This window comes from Apodemus sylvaticus, chromosome 8, assembly GCF_947179515.1.
Source record: "Apodemus sylvaticus chromosome 8, mApoSyl1.1, whole genome shotgun sequence".
Taxonomy (NCBI): domain Eukaryota; kingdom Metazoa; phylum Chordata; class Mammalia; order Rodentia; family Muridae; genus Apodemus; species Apodemus sylvaticus.
Genome location: NC_067479.1, coordinates 80750506 through 80761169, shown reverse-complemented (window position 1 = coordinate 80761169; position 10664 = coordinate 80750506).

Sequence of the window (10664 nt, the reverse complement as noted above, 5' to 3'; positions counted from 1 at the left end):
GAAAGGAAGGAAGGAAGGAAGGAAGGAAGGAAGGAAGGAAGGAAGGAAGGAAGGAAGGAAGGAAGGAAGGAAGGAAGGAAGGAAGGAAAGAAGGAACTATAGGATACATAGGCATTTAGAATAACTATTTTAGCCGGGCGGTAGTGGCGCACGCCTGTAATCCCAGCACTCTGGGAGGCAGAGGCAGGCGGATTTCTGAGTTCAAGGCCAGCCTGGCCAACAGAGTGAGTTCCAGGACAGCCAGGGCTACACAGAGAAACCCTGTCTCAAAAAAAAAACAAAAAAAGAATAGCTATTTTATAAATTGTAATGTCAACATTTTTAAACATTTTTTTGTTGTTTTGAGACAGGATCTTACTATATAGCTCTGGCTAGCCTCGTGTAAAGCAGACTAACCTTGGACTCACAGTGAACTGCAGGCCTCTGCTGCCCTAGTGCTGGGGGTAAAGGCGTGTGCCACCACACCCAGCAACATCAGCTCCAGTGTTTCCCATTCACGGGTGGTGGAGTCCTGCCTTTAGGGCATGTCCAGCTGTTCTTCTACTAACTGGACAGAGTTTGCTTTCAAAGCAATGAGATGCTAGGTCGGATGAAAGTCCTGACTCTACTGCACATAACATAGACATAAATTAGAAACTCATGTAAGATAGAGCAAAGTAATGTGACAAATGAAATTATTGGTAGCGTGTGAGCTGCGACCATTTGGACACTCAAGATCCATTTCTCAGAAGCAGCCACTCGGTATGAGGCTGTAGCTTTGGAACTGGAAGGAAATGGATTACTGTGAATGCTTTAAGAACTAGAAGGGAAATCATGGAGGAGTCTAAGTGGGAGGTAGAGGCAGGAGGTGCGCTGGAAGCCAGGCTACGTGACAAGGAACCATGACTCTAAAAACAATAAACAATCAAACAAATGAAAGTCAGCTGACTGCAGATGCAGGTAGAAATGTCAGGTAAATTACAGAGCGCAACGACATATGCAGAGGGTTCCCCATTGGCTTGCCTTATGCCCTTTTGACTAGGCTAGGCTCTGTGTGTTGCGGGGGGTGGGGGGGGGGTGGGCGGGGGGTCTGTGTGTGTGCATGGTATTTGTATGATGTGTGTGTGTGCGTGGTGTGTATGTGCATGGTGTGGTATATGTATGGTGTGTGTATTTGTGTGTATATTTTGGGTATGTTGCATGATATGATGTGTGTGTCATATAGGTCAGAAGCCTAAACTATTTCAGGTAGTTGTAGGCCCCTTAACAACCATTTATATTTATTTTTACATGTGACCTCACAGTCTCAAAGCAAATAGATCAGCTTCTCGGAGTGTTGCATTCATTTTCAAAGACCTCTAGCCTCGCCAAGCTAATGTTATAAATACAGCAATATGTAGCACCTGTGGAAGAGATTGTTCTGCCTTGCTGTAACATATTTGCCTGATACTTTTACCGAGGTAGTTGGAAAATATGTGGCTGACTGTTGTTCAGTGACTAGAACAGTGGAAACAGCCTCTACAGGTAGGCCGTCTGCTGGCAAAAAACAAAGGCAGGACAATTCGCAGATCGTCTAGATTTGTTTTTAAAACTAAGATTGACCAAGGGGTACATATGGTTCCAGCCAAAAATGTGGCGGAGTGGGCATCAGTGGGAAGAGTGGTCCTTGGCCAGGTGAAGGCTCAATAGATGTCCCAACAAAGGGAAATCGAGGGGCAGGGGGGAGGTGATAGTGGGTCGGGTGGAGGGGCATATACGTGGAGGCAGGGGGTGGGAGGAGGGGTTTGGGGGTCTTTGGGGAGGGGGGAAATCGGGAAAGGTTTTACCATTGGAAATGTAAATGAAGATATTCAATAAATAAAATTAAAAAAAACAAAAACAAAAAAACTAAGACCAAGTCGGGCAGTGGTGGCACATGTCTTTAATCCTAGCAGTTGGGAGGCAGAGGCAGTGGATTTTTGAGTTGAGGCCAGCCTGGTCTACAGAGTGAGTTTCAGTACAGCCAGGGCTACACAGAGAAACCCTGTCTCAAAAAACTCAAAAAGAAAAAATAAATAAATAAAACTAAGATGGGCTAACTCTGGACCTGATTTCTACAGAACAGACTGGCTACAACATCACTGCTTCTGCATCCAGTGTGGTCAGAGTGGGGAATGGGTTTTCAGACCTCACGTTTGAGCTGCAATGCAGTGACTCCCTTCCCTCTTTCCACAGCCTGAAGCTCCTCTCAGGTTCCACCAGTAGACTGTGCTTGTGGTCTGTGGGCCAGAACAATTTCAACTTCGAGGAGTTAGAAATGCAGGCTCTCCTGCCCCTCCCTAAACTGTCTCCATCAGAATCTGCATTTTTACACCAACCTTAGGGACTGATCCAGGCTGCTTACCTCCAGTCTTGCTCACTGGGTGTGGTTGCTGTTGTTGTTGTTGTTGCTGTTGTTTGTCTTTCTAAGTTTATTGAATTCTACACATCAATATCTTCCCACTCTTTGCCCAATCTGTTTACACTTCATCATTAATTCTGTGGCTTACTTTTAAATTTTTATCCCTTTCCGGTTGCTTAGTGAGGCCTCTAAGGAGGGCAAAGGAAAAGTTGTGCTTAGGCAGAGACTCAGCAAGTGATTCTTTGGTTCTTAGAGTCAAGATTTTGTTTGGTTTGGGATGTTTTGTTTTGTTTTGTTTTGTTTTGTTTGAAACAGGGTTTCCTGTGTAACAGCACTGGCTATCCTGGAACCTGCTTTGTAAATCAGGCTGGCCTCAAATTCACAGAGATCCTCCTACCTCTTCCTCCCTAGCTCTGGGATTAATGGTGTACACCACCAAGTCCAGCCAGAGTCATGGCTTAGATGCTGGAGTGACCAACAGTTCTTAGGGTTTCTGGTTGGTTGGTTGGTTGGTTGGTTGATTGGTTGGTTTTTTGAGACAAGGTCTCTCTGTGTAGACTAGGCTGGCCTGGTACTCACCGAGATCAGACTGCTTCTGCTTGGAGTTAAAGGCATGTGCCACCATACCTAGTCCCTGCTCTAGGTTTTGTCTGATTGTTTCTTTATTGTTTTCTGGGATCCTCTCAAGTGCAGATGTAAAAAGCCCTGACAGATATTTCTGAAGCTAATGGAACAAACTCTCACGCCAGAGCCTCTTGGTGCCTTTGCTTGGTTGCTTAGCATTTGGAAAGAACAACCACGCTGCTGCCCCCAAGACTGGGGCGGCCATCTTTCTGGAAACTCCGCCCTGATGCAAATGAGAAGTTCCAGCAAGGCAGGAGACCAAACCAAGTCGCAGTTGTTCTTGTCTATTCTATTTTTAGTAAGACAGCTTCACTGTACATTTGTCCCTGTCAGTCATCTAAGGACTTGTGGAAATTAATGTCAACATGAGAAAAGTTTCACAGATGGCTGAACCAAAGCGAATGGGAAACTGAACCAGTTCTGATCTTTTCAATACTCGAGAGCCCTTGGTTCTCTCTCACTGAAAATAGATGTTTTCAATAAGATTTTATCCCGGGTATTTTTTTTTTTTCTGCTAAAAACTGGCTATCCACTAATAGAGGCTTAAGCCAGTGGTTCTCATGGATGGGCACTGGAATCACCAGAAGCCTGCCTCCTTCCTGGAGAGATCCAATCCTGTTTGTGGGAGGCTGAGGGTTAACTGTATAGACATCCCAAGCCTAGGTGTGGTGGTGTAAGCATGACTTGGGTATTCAGTCTGCTGTAAAGGAGTTGAGTTCAGCAAATTTTCCATAGTCATTCTAGACTGCGACAGTGTCTCCTGTGATTTAGATGACCACTATAACTGAGCATAAAAAAAAATTTTTTTTTAAATCCTGATATAGTGAAGGAAGAGAAAGCAAAAGAACTTCCTTTTACGTCGGCAAAGTGGCTCCCGGGGTAAAACTGCCTGCTGCCAAGCTGGATGAACCGAGTTTGATCTCTGGAAAGAACCTGTATCGTGAAAAGGAAAAACACAGCCGGGCAGTGGTGGCGCACGCCTTTAATCACAGTACTTGGAAGGCAGAAGCAGGCAGATTTCTGGGTCTGAGGCCAGCCTGGTCTACAGAGTGAGTTCCAGGACAGCCGGAGCTAATTCCTGAAAGTTATTATCTTACCTAAATACATGTTCCATGTCTCATATAAACATACGTACACACACAACATGAGACGGAGTGAATGTAGGGGCTACAGACATCTGCTCAGCAGTTAAAAGTACTTGTTGCTTTTGTAGAGGATCAGGATTCAATTCTCAGCACTCCACGGTGGCTCACAACCATTTTAAGGTCCTCTTCGGACCTCTGAGGACATCAGGCATGCAAGTGGTGCACATACAAACATGTAGGCAAAGCACACATATATATAAGATAATCTAAAAAATTAAAAATACATTAATGTAATTTTAAAAAAAAAGAATCTAAGTTTTCTTTCTTCGCTAGGCTAAAAAAGCCAGGTCAGGGCTTCTTCCCACCAGATAAATGACTGCTGTTCTCAGCTGCTTTCTCTGCTACCACCATTAATCTTGCACAACTATAGCACAATATCAAAACGAAGAACTTACATTTTACCTGTGCAGGCTCATCTGTGCCTGTGTGTGTGTGTGCGCGCGCGCGCGCGCGCGCGCATCTGGACATGCAATTCTGGATGCGTAATCTCTTGAAACCACCCTTAAAACACCAAAGTCTAGCATTGCTATGGTTTGAATGGGCATGTCTCCTACAGGCCTGTGTGTGGAGCTTACATGCCCCAGTTGGTGTGGTTTTTTAAGTGGTTTTTTAGATTTACTTATATGTATGATTGTTTTGTCGCATGTATACATCATATGTGTGCTTCGTGTCCCTGGAGGTCAGAAGAGGTGTCCATCCTCCGGAACTGAAGTCATAGATCATGTGGGTGTGGGGAACCCAACTAGGGTCTTCTGCAAGAGCGATAATATCTCTATATTGCTGAGCCATCTCTCCAGCCTCTATTTTGTGATTGTTTTTAAAGGAGGTAGGATCTAGGTGGAAGACAGGAGCTATGTAGGAACTTGACCCTAGAGTTGTATGTTATCCCACTGTCCTCTCTTTGTTTGCTGCTCATAATGTTCTTCATGACTGATGTTCTGCCCAAGCAGATGGGGCAAAGAAACTTGAACCTGGTCCTTTGAAACCACAAGCAAAATATATCTTTTCTCTCAGTAGCTTTCCTGGTTATTTCGGTCAATGCTACTCAATAGGAACTAACACAGCATCGTCACAGGATTCCCTCTTGCTGGAGCCCCTCAAGCTGGAGTGGCAGGCAGTACAGGGAGTCGTGAGCCACCCATGTGAATACTGGGAACTGAACTCAGGACTTCTGGGGGAGCAGTAACTGCTCTTAACTACTGAGCCACCTCCACTGGGCTCTGTGTTATTTCTTGATTGTTATATTGTAGTATATCCTTTGGAACTGCATTTTTTTTCATACAGCATGTCTTAGTCAGGGTTTCTATTCCGGGACAAACATCATGACCAAGAAGCAAGTTGGGGAGGAAAGGGTTTATTGAGCTTACACTTCCATGTTGCAGTTCATCACTAAAGGAAGTCAGGACTGGAACTCAAGCAGGACAGGAAGCAGGAGCTGATGCAGAGGCCATGGAGGGATGTTTCTTACTGGCTTGCTTTCCCTGGCTTGCTCAGCCTGCTCTCTTATAGAACCCAAGAATCCAGCCCAGGGATGGTACCACCCACAAGGGGTCCTCCCCCCTTGATCACTAATTGAGAAAATGCTCCACAGTTGGATCTCATGGAGGCACTTCCCCAACTGAAACTCCTTTCTCTGTGATAACTCCAGCCTGGGTCAAGTTGACACACAAAACTAGCCAGTACACAGCATAATATCCTTGCAGTTAATCCAAGGTATTGAATAGATGGATGATTTTTTGTTTGGTTGTTTGGTTTTGGTTTTTGAAGGCAAGGATTCTTTGTATACCCCTGGCTGTCCAGGCACTCACTCTGTGGCCCAGGCTGGCCTTGGACTCAGAGATCCTCCTGCCTCTGCCTCCTCAGTGCTGAGATTAAAGGCATGCACCACCACTGCCCAGTGAGAGTATAGAGTTTTGCTGCTATTACACAATATACTACTTATTGCACATAAGTATTATCATCTGTTTAGATAGTCACCAACTGAGGGAATGTTTAGACAGTACCCTAGTTTACTTTCTGTTGCTGTGATAAAACACTGGCTAAAAGCAATTTGGCAGAGGAGAGTGTCTATGTGTCTTACAGGTTACAGTCTACCATCAAGGGAAGTCAAGGGAAGAATTCAAGGCAGATCCTGGATGCAGGAACTGAAGCCCAAAAAGGAGAGCTGCCTTCTCTGGCTTGCTCAGCTACTTATATAACTGTGGTTAAATGAGAAAGACTCCCATAACCTCATCCGTTTGAATGCCTGGTCCCTAGTGAGCAGAACAGTTTGAGGAGGATTAGGAGGTGTGGTCTTGTTGGAGATGTGTCACTGCGGGTAGGATTTGAGCTTTCCAAAGACTTCCCTGTTAGCTCTTTCTGCCTCATGCTGGTGGATCAAGGTGTAAGCTCACAACTACACGATGCCTGCCTGCCCACCTGCCTGCTGCCTGCCTGCTGCCTGCCTGTCTGCTGCCTGCCTGTCTGCTGCCTGCCTGCCTGCCTGCCTGTCTGCTGCCTGCCTGCCTGCTGCCTGTCTGCTGCCTGCCTGCCTGCTGCCTGCCTGTCTGCTGCCTGCCTGTCTGCTGCCTGCCTGTCTGCTGCCTGCCTGCCTGCCTGCCTGTCTGCTGCCTGCCTGCCTGCCTGCCTGCCTGCTGCCTGCCTGCCTGCATGCCCGCTGCCATGCCCCCTGCCATGCTAGTCAAAGATTCTAAGTCTCTGAAAGCGTAAGGCCCCAATAAACTCTTTCTTCTACTAAGTTGCCTTGGTCATGGTTCCTCTTAACAGCAATAGAAAAGTAACCAACACCATAGCCAAGGGATGGTCTCTGCCTAGGAACGGTACTGCAGAAGTGAGCTAAGCTGTAAGGCATCAATAAACGGTTAAGAAAATCTCCGCAGACATGCCCACAGGCCAATCTGGTGAAGGCAGCTGCAAACTGCAATGGAGGTACCTTCATCTCAGGTGACTATGTGTGTCAAAAAGCATGGGTAGTTTTCAGTTGGGGACTATTACAATTACAATTTACAATCTGTTACTCATTCCTCTGGGATAAATACAGAAGATGCTATGTTACATTGGCAAGCCCATTATAGTGGGGTTCTGTATTGTTCTGTGCTTGTTCGCTTGTTTCTTGACACAAGGTCTCCTGGAGCCTAGGCTGCCCTCAAAATTGGCATGTAACCAAGGATGGCCTTAAGTTTTGTTTTGTTTTTTTGTTTGTTTTCATCTCTCCCTCCCAAATACTTAGATTTCAGGTATGCACCACACCTGGTTTCTCGCTGAGGAGAAAACCCAGAGCTTTGTGGATGCTAGGCACACACTCCACCAACATCCCCAGAGGTTTGTTTTGAGACAGGGTTTCATTTGGCTCAATCTGGTTTCAACCTGGCAATGTAGATAAGGCTGACCTACCTAGAACCTCCCTCTTCTTATGTCTGCCTCCCAAGAGCTTCCCACTCTGCATGGCTCTATCCTCGTTTTGAAAGAAACTACCAGACTGCACTGCGAGGTGATGCCAGTTTCACATTCCTACCAGCAATATGTGCACAATTAGTTGGTCCACATCTTCAGTAGCATTTGCTGAAACCACTACTTTTCATTTGGCTACTCTGACAGACATGTAGTGATGCCTCCTTGCGATCTGAATGTGGATCCTGAAATAGTAAATGCTACTGAGCATTTTCTCACTGGTCATTGGCTGTCTGCGTACATTTTGCTCATTTGCTAATTGGATTGTGTATTTATGGGTTTTATTTTATTTATTTAAGGCTTTGAAGTTTTTTTATATGTCTAAGTATACCCAGCTACAACATTTTATCAGCTGCTGTAATATTTTTAGAGGGAAATGTCATAAAGTCCCTATCTTGCCATGCCACATTAATATCCTCCCTCTAGAAAAACTATCAATTGTGAGCCAGCTGCCTGGAGAGGAACACTCTGTGAAGGTGATCATTTATTTACAACTGTAGGCAAACATTTTTGTTTGTTTGTTTGGTTGGTTTTTGTTTTTGAAGGCAGGGCTATCTCTTTACATAGCCCTGGCTGTCCTAGAATCACTTCATAGACCATGCTGGCCTTGAACTCACAGAGATCCTCCTGCCTCTTTCTCCTGAGTGCTGGGATTACACTAATGCCTGGTAGTAGGCAAAATTTTTTTGTCATTAATCTGCTTCATACTATTCTCCAAGAATATGCATGAATATCCTTTGATTAAAAGTTTCATTTTATGTGTATGTGTGAGTGCCTACATGGATGTCTGGGCACCCAGGTCTTCTGCAAGAGCATCAAGTGCGTTCAACCACGGAGCCATCGCTCCAGAACTTACATACATATTTTTGAAAGAGTAAAGAAAAGAACCCTGTGTTATCGTACATCTTTTCGTGTGTTTACTTGCCATCTGCACGTCCCAGTCAATGTCTGAGCACATCTGAAAGAGGGGGGGAAGTCCCCAGGTGGATGTGTGCTGTTGACATAAGCCAACCACATCAAGGACCAATGCCTCAGCCCCATGGGAGTAGCAAAGCTTTCCCTGGGTGAGGCTGAGAGGGATGGCAAATCCTTCTTGTCATCTGAATGCAAGTATTGATAGTATGTGCAGAAAGCATCCACTTCCTCTCCCCCAGTGCGGCTTCCCTTCCCCCACCGTCCACATTTATGGCCTGAAGACGGTTCCCTCACAGAGACTGCTCTGACAGAGATTAGCTAAGCCTGCCTCCTTGTTCAGTTGTATGCAACAACTCTGCTGCCCTGTTCAACTGCACATAATGCACACACTGAACTTCCGGAGTCCACCAGAGCACAGTCATCGGATCCCAGCTTTTTCTACATCCTTGTGTCTGTCCTTTCTTTATCCCCTCCCCTGCTCTCAGGGTAGTCCCCCAAGTCCTGCAAGGAAGTACAAGGCATACATCCTTTGGTCACTTTCTGATTGTGAAGAAAATGTTTTCCAACTACTGTAAACAGACTCTGCCTTTCAGCCACTTTCAATATAATAGATCTAAATTCACTAAGGTACGAAAGCTTGCTTAGCATATAACAACAACAACCCTCTACCTCTGAAATAACTTACTTTCGTGCACTGAAACGTTAGAAGTGATACATCTTGAAGTGTAAGAGAGGAGGTGGGATGAGTCTGTTGCTAAGGAAGAATTGGTTCTGAAATGCTGAGTCTATGGGGCAGGTCTTCCAGTAGAATAGGCTTGAAATAGTGGACGTAAGATGCTGCTGCCCACAGTTGTAATTCCCTCTTTCTCAGTGACCTAACCAGCCCCATTCCATTTTCTAGAATATTCTCCCCTACTTCCTACATTCTCTTAATTATTGACTTTTGCTCCATGAGGTACTTTTAGAACAGAACAGATTGCTGTTGACCATCACCTGTAGCCTTGACAAGTTGATGTATAAATTGAGCATCACCAGGCATTTCCAATCCTCACTGTAGGTAATAATTCCCCTTTCATTCATGGAGCACTCATTTGTATTCATCCTTTTCTATTTTCATCAGGGATCTTTCTAAACGATTGGTTCCCCTGGCTGTTCTGTACTGCTGTTTTCTTTCCATCAGTCCCCTCTCACTGTAGACTATCGTCACAGATGCCGGAGACATTGCTCCTTCTGCCTGCCATGGCACAGAGACACAATTTGAATTAGAGGCATGCGCTGTTTTAAAATGGGTAGTTATTTAATTTTTTTGTCATTTCCTATATGGAACATGAATTTATACTACACAATCTGTAAGAGCCAATTATAGTTATTGATTTCTTACTATAGGATCATATACCTAAGAATAGATTCCCCCAATCAAAGTTGTCCACAAAGTTCATGTGGGGGAAGGGGAGTGTGGTGGTCTGGGTATGGTTGGCCCGTGGGAAGTGGCACTATTAGGAAGTGTGGCCTTGTTGGAGTAGGTGTGGCCTTGTTGGAGGAAGTACATCACTGTGGGGGTGAGTTTTGAGGGCCCATGCTCAAGTTCTGCCCCGTGCGGAGAGCCTTCTTCCGGCTGCCTTCAGAAAACAATCCTCTCCTGGCAACCTTTGGATCAAAATGTAGAACTCTCAGTTCCTCCAGCACCATGTTGACCTGCATGCTGCTGTGCCTCCCGGCATGATGTTAATGGATTTGAACCTCTGAAACTAAGCCAGCTCCAATTAAATGTTGTCCTTTATGAGAAGAGTTGCCTTGGTCATGGTATCTCTTCTGAGCAATAAAACCCTAATACAGGGTGGCAGAGGACTGGAAAACAACATACTTCAGATTTGATTTTTGTTTTGTTCATTTTTAATTTTTTTGAGTCAGGGTCTCACTATGTAACCCTGGATAACCTCAAACACATAGATTCGGAAGGCTGAGATACAAACCCCGGGTGCTGAGATTAGAGGCATGCACCACTATGCCTGGCACTACTGCTCACTACAGGATGCTGTAGGGTACTTACTGTCCACTGTAGGGTGCTTCCCTCATTTAATGAGGTAATTCCCTACTCCTGAAGTAAAGTGGGTCTCATTGCTTAGCATCAGAGCCCCAACCCAAGGTATGTGTCTTGGTTACTAGTTTCT